This window comes from Nicotiana sylvestris, chromosome 12 (genome assembly GCF_000393655.2).
Source record: "Nicotiana sylvestris chromosome 12, ASM39365v2, whole genome shotgun sequence".
NCBI lineage: Eukaryota > Viridiplantae > Streptophyta > Magnoliopsida > Solanales > Solanaceae > Nicotiana > Nicotiana sylvestris.
In genome coordinates this window covers 23,338,294-23,348,600 of record NC_091068.1, presented here as the reverse complement: position 1 = coordinate 23,348,600, position 10,307 = coordinate 23,338,294, and positions in this window count along the sequence as shown.

The window sequence follows — 10,307 nt, the reverse complement described above, 5'->3', positions numbered from 1 at the left end:
ACATGGCCGGCGAAGCTACGAAGGGGGAGATCACCCTCCCGCTCAACGTGTTCGAAGCAGTTCAGGACGCCATATGCCATGTCGTCGACGGTGACATGAGGTATACTGCATTGCTTGGGAGGCCGTGGATACACAATATGAGGGCAATATCGTTAACTCTGCATCAGATGATGAAGTTTCCTACGAAGGATGGTATAAAAATAGTATATGGAGAACAACAGGCGACGAAAGAAATGTTCGCGGTCCACTGGGAAATGCCAGGTTCTATACGCTCTACCTCGGAAGAGCTGGGACAAAAACATACCCTCGAGGATGAAGAAGAAGATTTCCTCACTCCTCGAACTTTTGTGGCCCCTGAAGATTCAGACAAAACAAGTCGGCAATTGAAGAACTAGAGCAAGTTGTTCTGATCGAACATCTCCCAGATCGAAAGGTATACCTGGGAATGGGGCTAACCCCCAAACTCAGGAGAAAACTCATTCAATTTCTTATTAATAATATTGATTGCTTCACTTGGTCCCACTTAGATATGACAGGGATCCCATCGGAAATAACCACCCATCGACTAAGTGTCAACCCTAGATTCAAACTGGTGAAGCAAAAAAGAATACCCCAGTCCGAAGTAAAATACGCATTCATTAAGGACGAGGTAACAAAACTCCTCAAAATAGGGTCTATTAGGGAGGTAAAGTATCTTGAATGGCTGACCAGTGGCGGTAGTTCCCAAGAAGGGAAATAAGTTAAGAATGTGCGTAGATTATAAAGACTTAAATAAGGCATGCCCCAAAGATTCATTCCCTTTGCCTAACATTGACTGTTTGATCGATGCCACGGACGATCATGAGACCCTCATTTTATCGATGCCTACTCGGGGTATAATCAAATTTAGATGAACCCCGAGGACAGGGAAAAGACTTCTTTCATCACGAAGTATGGTACATACTGTTACAATGTAATTCCCTTCGAACTAAAAAATGCGGGAGCCACATACCAACGCCTAGTTAATAAAATGTTCGACCATCAAATAGGCAATTCCATGGAGGTTTATATTGATGATATGCTAGTTAAGTTCCTACGCGTAGAGGACCATTTGACTCATTTTAGGAGACATTCGACATCCTCGGAAGCTACAACATGAAACTCAACCCTGAGAAATGTGCCTTCGGAGTGGGTTCGGGTAAATTCCTAGGCTTCATGATGTCAAACAGGGGAATCGAGATCAACCCTGACAAAATCAAGGACATCGAACAAATCACGATAGTAAACAATGTGAAGGCCGTGGAATGGCTAATAGGGCGAATAGTAGCCTTGGGCCGATTCATATCGAGGTCATCACACAGGAGTCATCATTTCTTCTCCTTACTCAAAAAGAAAAACAACTTCGAATGGACTCTTTAATGCCAACGCGCCTTGGAGGAGTTGAAGCGATATTTAACTAGCCCGCCTTTACTCTACACACCAAAGGAGGATGAGACACTGTATTTATACCTGGCCATATCCGAGATAGAGGTAAGCGGTGTGCTAGTTTGAGAAGAGCAAGGTACGCAATTCCCTGTTTATTATGTAAGTTGGATCTTGGGAGATGCCAAAACCAGGTATCTGCACTTAGAAAAATTAGCTCTTGCATTAATAAGCGCATCACGAAAATTGAAACATTACTTTCAATGTCACCATATTTGTGTTTTAACAACATATCCTTTTCAAAGCATATTGTATAAGCCCGAATTATCGTGTCGATTGGCTAAATGGGCCATCAAACTCGGGGATATGATATCGAGTATCAACCCCGAATGGCTATCAAGTCCCAAATTTTGGCGGATTACGTGGCCGACTTCTCGCCCTCCATTGTGCCCGAGGTAGAGAAAGAACTCTTACTTAAAATAGGCACATCTTCTGGGGTGTGGACCCTGTCCACTGACGGCGCCTCAAACGTTACAGGGTCCGGGCTCGGCATAGTTCTGAAGCCACCTACGAGCGGCATAATCAGGTAATCTATAAAAAATGCAAGGTTGACTAACAACGAAGCCGAATATGAGGCTATGATTTCAGGTCTGGAGTTAGCCAAAGGCCGAGGAGCTGAAGTCATCGAAGTAAGATGTGATTCCCTCCTAGTGGTAAATCAGGTAAATGGGATCTTTGAGGTTCGAGAAGACAGGATGCAAAGATACTTAGACAAGATTCAAGTCACATTGCACCACTTCAAAGAATGGACTTTGGTCCACCTACCTCGAGAGCAGAATAGCGAGGATGATGCCCTTGTAAACCTGGGATCATCTGTCGAAGAAGATGACCTATTCCCTAGGGCCGTTGTTCAGCTATCCAAATCGGTGATCGAGGAAGGCCATGCCGAAATCAACTCCACTAGCCTAACATGGGATTGGAGAAATAAATACATCGATTATTTGGAAAGTGGGAAACTGCCCACGGACCCAAAAGAGTCGAGGGCCCTGCGAACCAAAGCAACCCCTAGCAGTGTGCCTGGGACCGGGGGACACCGATTATATGCCTCGAGAAATCCATGAGGGCATCTGCGGAAATCATTCAGGTGCCGATTCCTTAGTCCGAAAGGTAATCAGAGCAGGCTACTATTAGGACAACATGGAAAAGGATACCAAAGAATTCGTCCGTAAATGCGACAAATCCCAGAGATTTACCTTGAAGATTCACCAACCCGGTGAACGGCAGTATTCAATCTTGTCAATATGGCCATTCATGAAATGGGGGATGGACATCGTTGGGCCTCTACCAACGGCACCAGGTAAAGCTAGATTTATTTTATTTATGACTGACTACTTCTCAAAGTGCAGCCTTCGAGAAGATAAGAGAAAAAGAAGTCATTAACTTCATCTTGGACCATATCATGTGCCGATTCGGAATCCCTTCCGAGATAACATGCGATAACAGGAAATAGTTAATCAGAAGCAAAGTAACATAGTTCCTCGAGTATCATAAAATCAAAAGAATCATATCAACACCCTACCATCCGTGTGCTAAGGGTCAGGCCGAATATACAAACAAGATCATCATTCAAAACTTAAAGAAGAAGTTGGAAAGTGCTAAGGGAAAATGGAGAGAAATATTACCCGAAGTGCTTTGGGCATATCGAACAACTCCAAATCAAGCACAGGAGAAACACCCTTCTCTTTGGTATATGGTGTCGAGGCTTTGATATCTGTAAAAATCGGGGAGCCAAGCACCAGATTTTGACACAGCACCGAGAGCTCAAACAACGAGGCCAAAAATAAAGGATCGAAAGGTATTATAACAGGAGAACAAATCTCCGACATTTCGGGGTCGGGGACTTAGTCCCAATGAAGTCACCCTCAACACCTGAAACCCTAATGAAAGAAAGCTAGGCCAAAACTGGGAAGGACCGTACCGCGTCCTCAGAGTGATCGACAAAGGGTCCTACAAGCTCGGTACAATAGAAGGCGAACAACTTCCAAGAAATTTGAACATATCAATGCTCAAACATTACTACTGCTAAGGTGTCCGAAGGAATATGCCGAAACTCCCCCGAGCCTTTGAAGACCTCGGGTTTTTAGAGAATGCGTTGCACTCTTTTCCTTCGACCGGATTTTGTCCCAATAAGGGTTTTACTGGCAAGATTTTTAACGAGGCAAAACCTATATCCTACGCGAGGAAAATTTCATAAGTATCCAAGGTTTCTCTTCAATCAACCTCGAACACTTGGGGGCATCCCCCCAAAAGATCACCTTCTCGAAGAAGTCAAAATGAACCAAAAGGGGTCTCACTAGGAAAATGATGTATCGTGCCAAATGGTCGAATGAACCGTGTCCGCATAAAATAATTGAGCCCCTGACGGCAAGAACATGTGTACTTGTGCCAAGTAATCAAAAAATATCTTTCCATCAAAACACTTTAAGTTTCAAAGAAGCACGATATTTTAACAAAAAAATGGCTTCGGAGCCAGAAATTTCCCGAACACATAGGGACTAATGCGAAAACTCGAGGCCACATGACCTTCGGGTCAGAAATTTTGAACCCGTAATCCCTCAATGAGGCAGCACCATGTTTACAAAAATAATGGCTCTAGAGCCAAAAAAACTATCGACGTCTCGGGGACTGTCGTCGACTGTCTTCCTTGCAAGCAATAAGTAATGTCGTGCCCCCTTTTTCTCGCGAAATCGGGTTTGTGACATTTGGAAGGACAACTCTTTCCCTCTTGGGAATTGGGTTTTGGAACTTGAAGGATCGCCACCTAATGATTAAGTGCATTAGGACACTAAGAAGGGTTTGAGTTTGAAGAACCAGAGTTTGGGTAAAGGCTAGAAATTATCTCGAGGGGAAGGTGTTAGGCACCCCTCAAGATCTACTAGTGTGGTTCCTGGCCATGTTACAATTGTGACTTCACATAATCAAGTAAGCAATTAAGGGCCTCAAAGAGAAGAGGATTTTCACATATTATTGCAAGCAAATTGAAAGTTTGGAGAGAATAAGGAAAGCAGAAATAGTTCTGATAATAAAACAAATTAAAAGAGAGGGGGTCCTAAGTTTACAAATAATATGGATCATATCAATGCAATACCCGGCAATCGCTCCTCAGAAAAGGGGTTTCACGTGGTATTAGAGCACCGGTCATCATATCCATATCTACCCTTCCCACCCTGTTAAGAAATTAAAGCGCGGAATAGTATCGTTACTTATTACATGCTAGTACCCGCCCCAATCCTATCAGTTCCGGAGGCATTTGGGACTACTAGTCCTAAAGGGAAGGGAAATTTGGCTTTTCAGAGTTTTAAACGGATAAAATTCTAGGGCGACAATCAAAACATATAAGGCAGGTATGGGAGAACATGTAACAGTTAACGGGCTCAAACATGCCTCCTCAACTTAAAGATAGATTGTTTAGCATGTCTTGCATGTACTGGTTATGGTCTAAATTCAATTAAAGCGTAGGATAGGCTAATTCATCACATATTTCTCAGATGAGGAGTCCGAATTAGCCTTCCCAATTTATCAAAGACTGATGCAGTTAATTAATTACCTAATGGATTGCCTAAGTGAGACCTATAGGCATGATATCTAACAGTGCTTACTCCGATTTTAAAGAAGGCTTACTGATTGTAGAAAACACATAAGTTCTGCAGATGTTAAACGACATTACCGCTGATTTTAGACTTTTAAATGAAATAAATGAATCAAATTCAACTGGTTACTCCTATATGCATGACTTCTAGGCATTTTTGATTTTAAGATGATTATGAAAGTGCAGGAGTCCTATAGACATGGTATCTAGAGTGAAACTTATTATTACTTAACCTATAACTGTTTGCCTAATGATATATGTATAATGCAGAAGTGCCGAAGACCTATAGTCATGATTTCTATATGCAGAAGTGCAGAGAAACCCACAGACAGGACCGAAAGTGCAAAAAACCTATAGACATGATCTCTATGTATGCAGAGGTGCAGAAAATCCTATAGACAGGATTTCTAATGTGGAAGTGCAGAAACTATACGCAGGATTTCTAATGAAATGCGGCAAGTGCAGAAATTGTAAATGGTAACACCTATAAGCATGTTGTCTACCCTTTGCATACATAAGTGACCCTCCCCTTTTCACTAGAACCCCATAAGTTATTACAATATAGTATAGACCAGAATGAATTAAGAAAAGTAAAATAACATCAGAAATCAAGCTACAACCAAGGAGCCTAATTCAGACTCAAGGTCCAACAATATAAGGTGAACCAACTTCCAGGATTTGGTTTCCAAAGCCTTCTCTTATTTAGGATGTGTCAAAGTTCCTCAAGAGCCTCAAATAGACTCCGGGTAGTGCTTACAACCCAAATATATTACAGAATTAAGAGCATAGTGCAGTGTGGAAATGCCAGCCCTCAGATGTCCAAGTTTAGAGGGAACTCAAGGTCCCAAAGAAAGGCTCATAAGAGGGGGACAGAACTTAGAATCTAAGAGTAAGTGTAAGTGCATAGAGGCGGAATTAGGGAGAGCCATGGTAGGTTGGTGGTCATGCCCAGCAATCAGGAGTGCTGGCACACCCCTGACTAGCCTATTAGCCTTATTTTGAGAGTTAGGATCCATTGAGGATCAGGTTCAGACCTAATCAACAATTTGGATGTTGTCAGGCCATGAACCTTAACTCAAACACATAGAAGGGGGTGGGGGTATAGGGAGTTCTTAACACACAGCAGATGCAAAGAGAGAGTAGCATTCTCAATACAGAACATGAACAACAAAGTAGACAGGAGTGTAGCAACTGTAAAATAAACACATAAGGATGGTGCTGAAATCGAAATTAAGGCATACCAGTTTCAGGGAAACAAATAAGTGAAAGCTAAAGTCTTGTAAACCAATTTGCAAGCAAACAATACCAAAGATCTCAGAAGAGAGTAGAGTATTGAAAGAGTATTGTAATTGAGAGGTGTGTGTGTAAAGTGTTGAATTCGAAGTACTGAACTAAAGGTTCAAGGTGTCTAAGTGCAGAAGGGTTGTGCCCCTTTTGTAGTGCAAAAAACAAGTAAGAAAAGGTAAGGGAATAGTTTGCAATCAATCACACAGAATCTCCCTTCAGTTAAGGGATTCTGATTTCAAATGGGTAGAAGACAATTAAGGAAAGAATTGGATTAAAATCTTTTCCAATGAAACACAAGAAGGGTAAATACACAGGGCTTATTTAAGTCAAAAGTCCAATGGTACACGGTTTGTTAAAAAATAAGGAAAGGGAATCAATCAAAGAGCTAGTAAAAAATCGAAATTGCAGGCTTTGTTCGAATGAACCAAGTCAGAAAAAGGTAAAGAAGGTTCAATTAGAGAGAATCAGTAACAATCAATCAAACCCTATTAAAGGAATTCAGAATCAATCAATAGTTGGCAAAACCCTTTTTGAAAGAAGAATTTCTTATATATAAAGCACACAAGTATGTGAATCAAGAAGGAACTATCATATTACTTAGAAAAGAGTCTAACATAGAAAGGTTCAGAATCATAAGCAAAAGGATACAAGTCTAGTTTGTAGACTCATAATGAGTCTAAGAGTCCAGGGTCCCAAAGTAGAACCCTAACCTGAACACAAAATCAAACTTGCCAAAGAAAACCCCAAATCCTAGGGCTTCCACTTGAATCAGACACAGAGGTGAGAAGGTAAGCCATTGAAACAGACTCAGAGGTCTCTTTCAGAGACTCATGAGAACCAACATACATGATAGCAGGTTTGAAACAACAAAGTGAAAAAAAAGTTGACTTAAAGAGCATAAAGAACATGTTTAAGAAAAGTCGGAACTTAAGCAAGTTCAGGAGAGGAGAAGGGTGATATAAGCTTAAGAAACAGTAGTAATACATGCTTGGAACTCCAACAAGAGTCCAGTAAAACAAATAAAGTTAAAAAACTCAGCAAAAACACATACAGTAAGAGAATACTGGAAAGTATAGCAAAGATCATGTAGGAAAACATAACAAAAATTAACATGCGAGCCTACTCTAAAGGCATAATAGAGTACAAAGGTACAGAAGAGTCATGTATAGCAGAAAGAAAGGTAGAAAAACAACACATTCGTGGTAAAACATAGTATAGGCAAACACACATAAAGAAAAGAAAAAGGAAGAATCAGAAAGACGTTTTGAAATCCTTTCGAAAACTCTAAGTCAAAGACAAACGATTTTGAAAAGAACATTTGGGGAAAACACTTTAAAAATCAAGTACAACACAAATACAACATAGATCTAAGAAAACACACAGATAAAAACCTCGAATAGCTTAGGGTTTCGACGAAACCCTAGAAATGAGAAAGGCTTGGAAGAAGGTCCGATCTTGAGTCGGATGAGTTAGAATCAGGCTCCTAATGCTTGAATATGTCGGAGCATGGCCGGAGAAGCCATAGAACTGTAGATATGAGAGGATCTGAAGGAGAACCATCGAGGTTAGGCCTCGAAGCTTCGAACAACCATGGTTTGATGGTGGAGGGGGTGAGTACCAACCATCCATGGCCTGAGAAGCCATGGATTCCGGTGAAAGGCGGTTGAAAATGGGTAGGAGGAGGCTATGGTTCCGAAGAGTTTTGAGAGCTCAGAGACGGCTGAGAGGTGGAAATTAAGGATTAGGGTAGGTCATTTGAGTTTAATTATGGAAGGGTGAATTATGGTCGTTGATCTGTATGATCAACGGCCTAGATCTAAGAGGGTAGGTGGGAACCGGGTAGGGCCATTTGGATTGGGTTATGAGTTGGGTCAAATAAAAAAATGGGCCGGTCCGGTTGGGTGAGGATTGGGTCAATTTAAGGGCTAAAATTGAAATGAAATGGGGCTGTAATTGAAATGAAATGGGGCTAAATATTAAATAGCCAGTTTTTCCTTTTATTTTATAAAAAATAGTAAAAATAATTTTAAAAGCAAATTAAAAGTACTGAGCCAATTAATAATATATAAATATCAATTTTAAAATACTAGCACCAATTGTACAATTATAAAATGCTATTAATCTTAAAGTAGGCTAGAATTGCAATTATATGCAATTTAGTCTTTTAAATACCAAATAAATTGGTAAAAGTGTAAAAAATTATCTTAACTATATTTTGGCATAAATATAGGAATTAAATAAATCATTCACCAAAATTGATGATTTTGGGAATAATTATGGATTTTGTACTGCTAAAATGGATAGTAAATTGATTTTAAAAACTCTTCAAAAGATTGGAAAAATACTAAAACACTTGGGTATGCTTATGTATACATATATATGCTATTTTGAAAGTGTTTTGTATGTAAAAATACATAGGAAAAAATTGGGTATCAACAGCTGTCCCTCTTTACCCGGGAAGGATGAAAGAGTTGCTAGGTAAAGATATAATGGCCAATTTTGACCGAATGAAACGATTTGAAGAATTTTGACCGAGCTCTGGTTCCTGAGCTGCCTACATATCATTGGTCTTACAGGAATCAGGCCATATGTAGTTCAGGATCCATTGGCGGAATATACCGATAGAGATTTCGAAAAGCGAACGCGATGTTTGGGTCGAGAAGGATGGTCAGAGTCTGATGGGCTGCAGGAACTGGAGCGAGATCACCCCTGCTGAGACGGCCATTGCCAGTCGGTTTACCTGCAAATGAGCATATATTGTGCATAAATTTAAACGTGATGTAAGTTCCCATTGGACCATGAATGTTGTCCTCGGACGGTTAGGATGACGTCCTCAGACCAAGACATCCTGGGCCATGAAGCGTATGATAAAGGATTTGCAGGCTATGAAATGATATTCTCGGGCTATGATAATGATGCCTCCGAACTATGATGCCTTTGAATAATGATATGCAAGAGATAAAATTGGGTCCTCAGGCCATGGCATGGCGTTCTCAGGCTATGCAAATGGTGCCTCCGAACAATGACGCCTTTGGACAATTTGGCGATCTTTCAGCCCATGAAATGCAGAAGGTGGCGATATTTCAGCCGATGCAAGATATAAATAAAAGGTGGCGATATTTCAGCCGATGCAAGAGTGATAAAGTGGTGATATTTCAGCCATGTAGGATGGAGACAGTGCTTAGTCTCGGAAGGCAGAACAGTAGCCTTATGCAATACAGAGCAATGTAGGATGGAGACAGTTCTTAGTTTCGTAAGGCGGAAAGGTAGCCTTATACAATGTAGGGAAATGCAGATGGAGGTAGAGCTTAACCTCAGAAGGCAGAAAGGTAGCCTTATGCAATGCAAGAATGCAGATGGAGGTAGAGCTTAACCTCGAAAGGCAGAAAGGTAGCCTTATGCAATGCAGGAATGCAAATGGAGGTAGAGCTTAACCTCGAAAGGCAGAAAGGTAGCCTTATGCAATGTAGAGAAATGCAGATGGAGACAATGCTTAGTCTCGGAAGGCAGAAAGGTAACCTTATGCAATGCAGGGAAATACAGATGGAGACAATGCTTAGTCTCAAAAGGCAGAAATGTAGCCTTATGCAAGGAGGAATGCAGATGGAGACAATGCTTAGTCTCTGAAGGCAGAAAGGTAGCCTTATACAATGTAGGGAAATGCAGATGGAGGTAGAGCTTAACCTCAGAAGGCAGAAAGGTAGCCTTATGCAATGCAGAGAAATGCAGGATGGAGATAGTGCTTAGTCTCGGAAGGCAGAAAGGTAGCCTTATGCAAGGAGGAATGCAGATGGAGACAATGCTTAGTCTTAGAAGGTAGAAAGGTAGCCTTATGCAATTCAAAGAAATGCAGATGGAGACAATGCTTAGTCTCGGAAGGCAGAATGGTAGCCTTGTGCAATGGAGAGAAATGCAGGATGGAGACAGTGCTTAGTCTTGGAAGGCAGAAAGGTAGCCTTATGCAATGCAG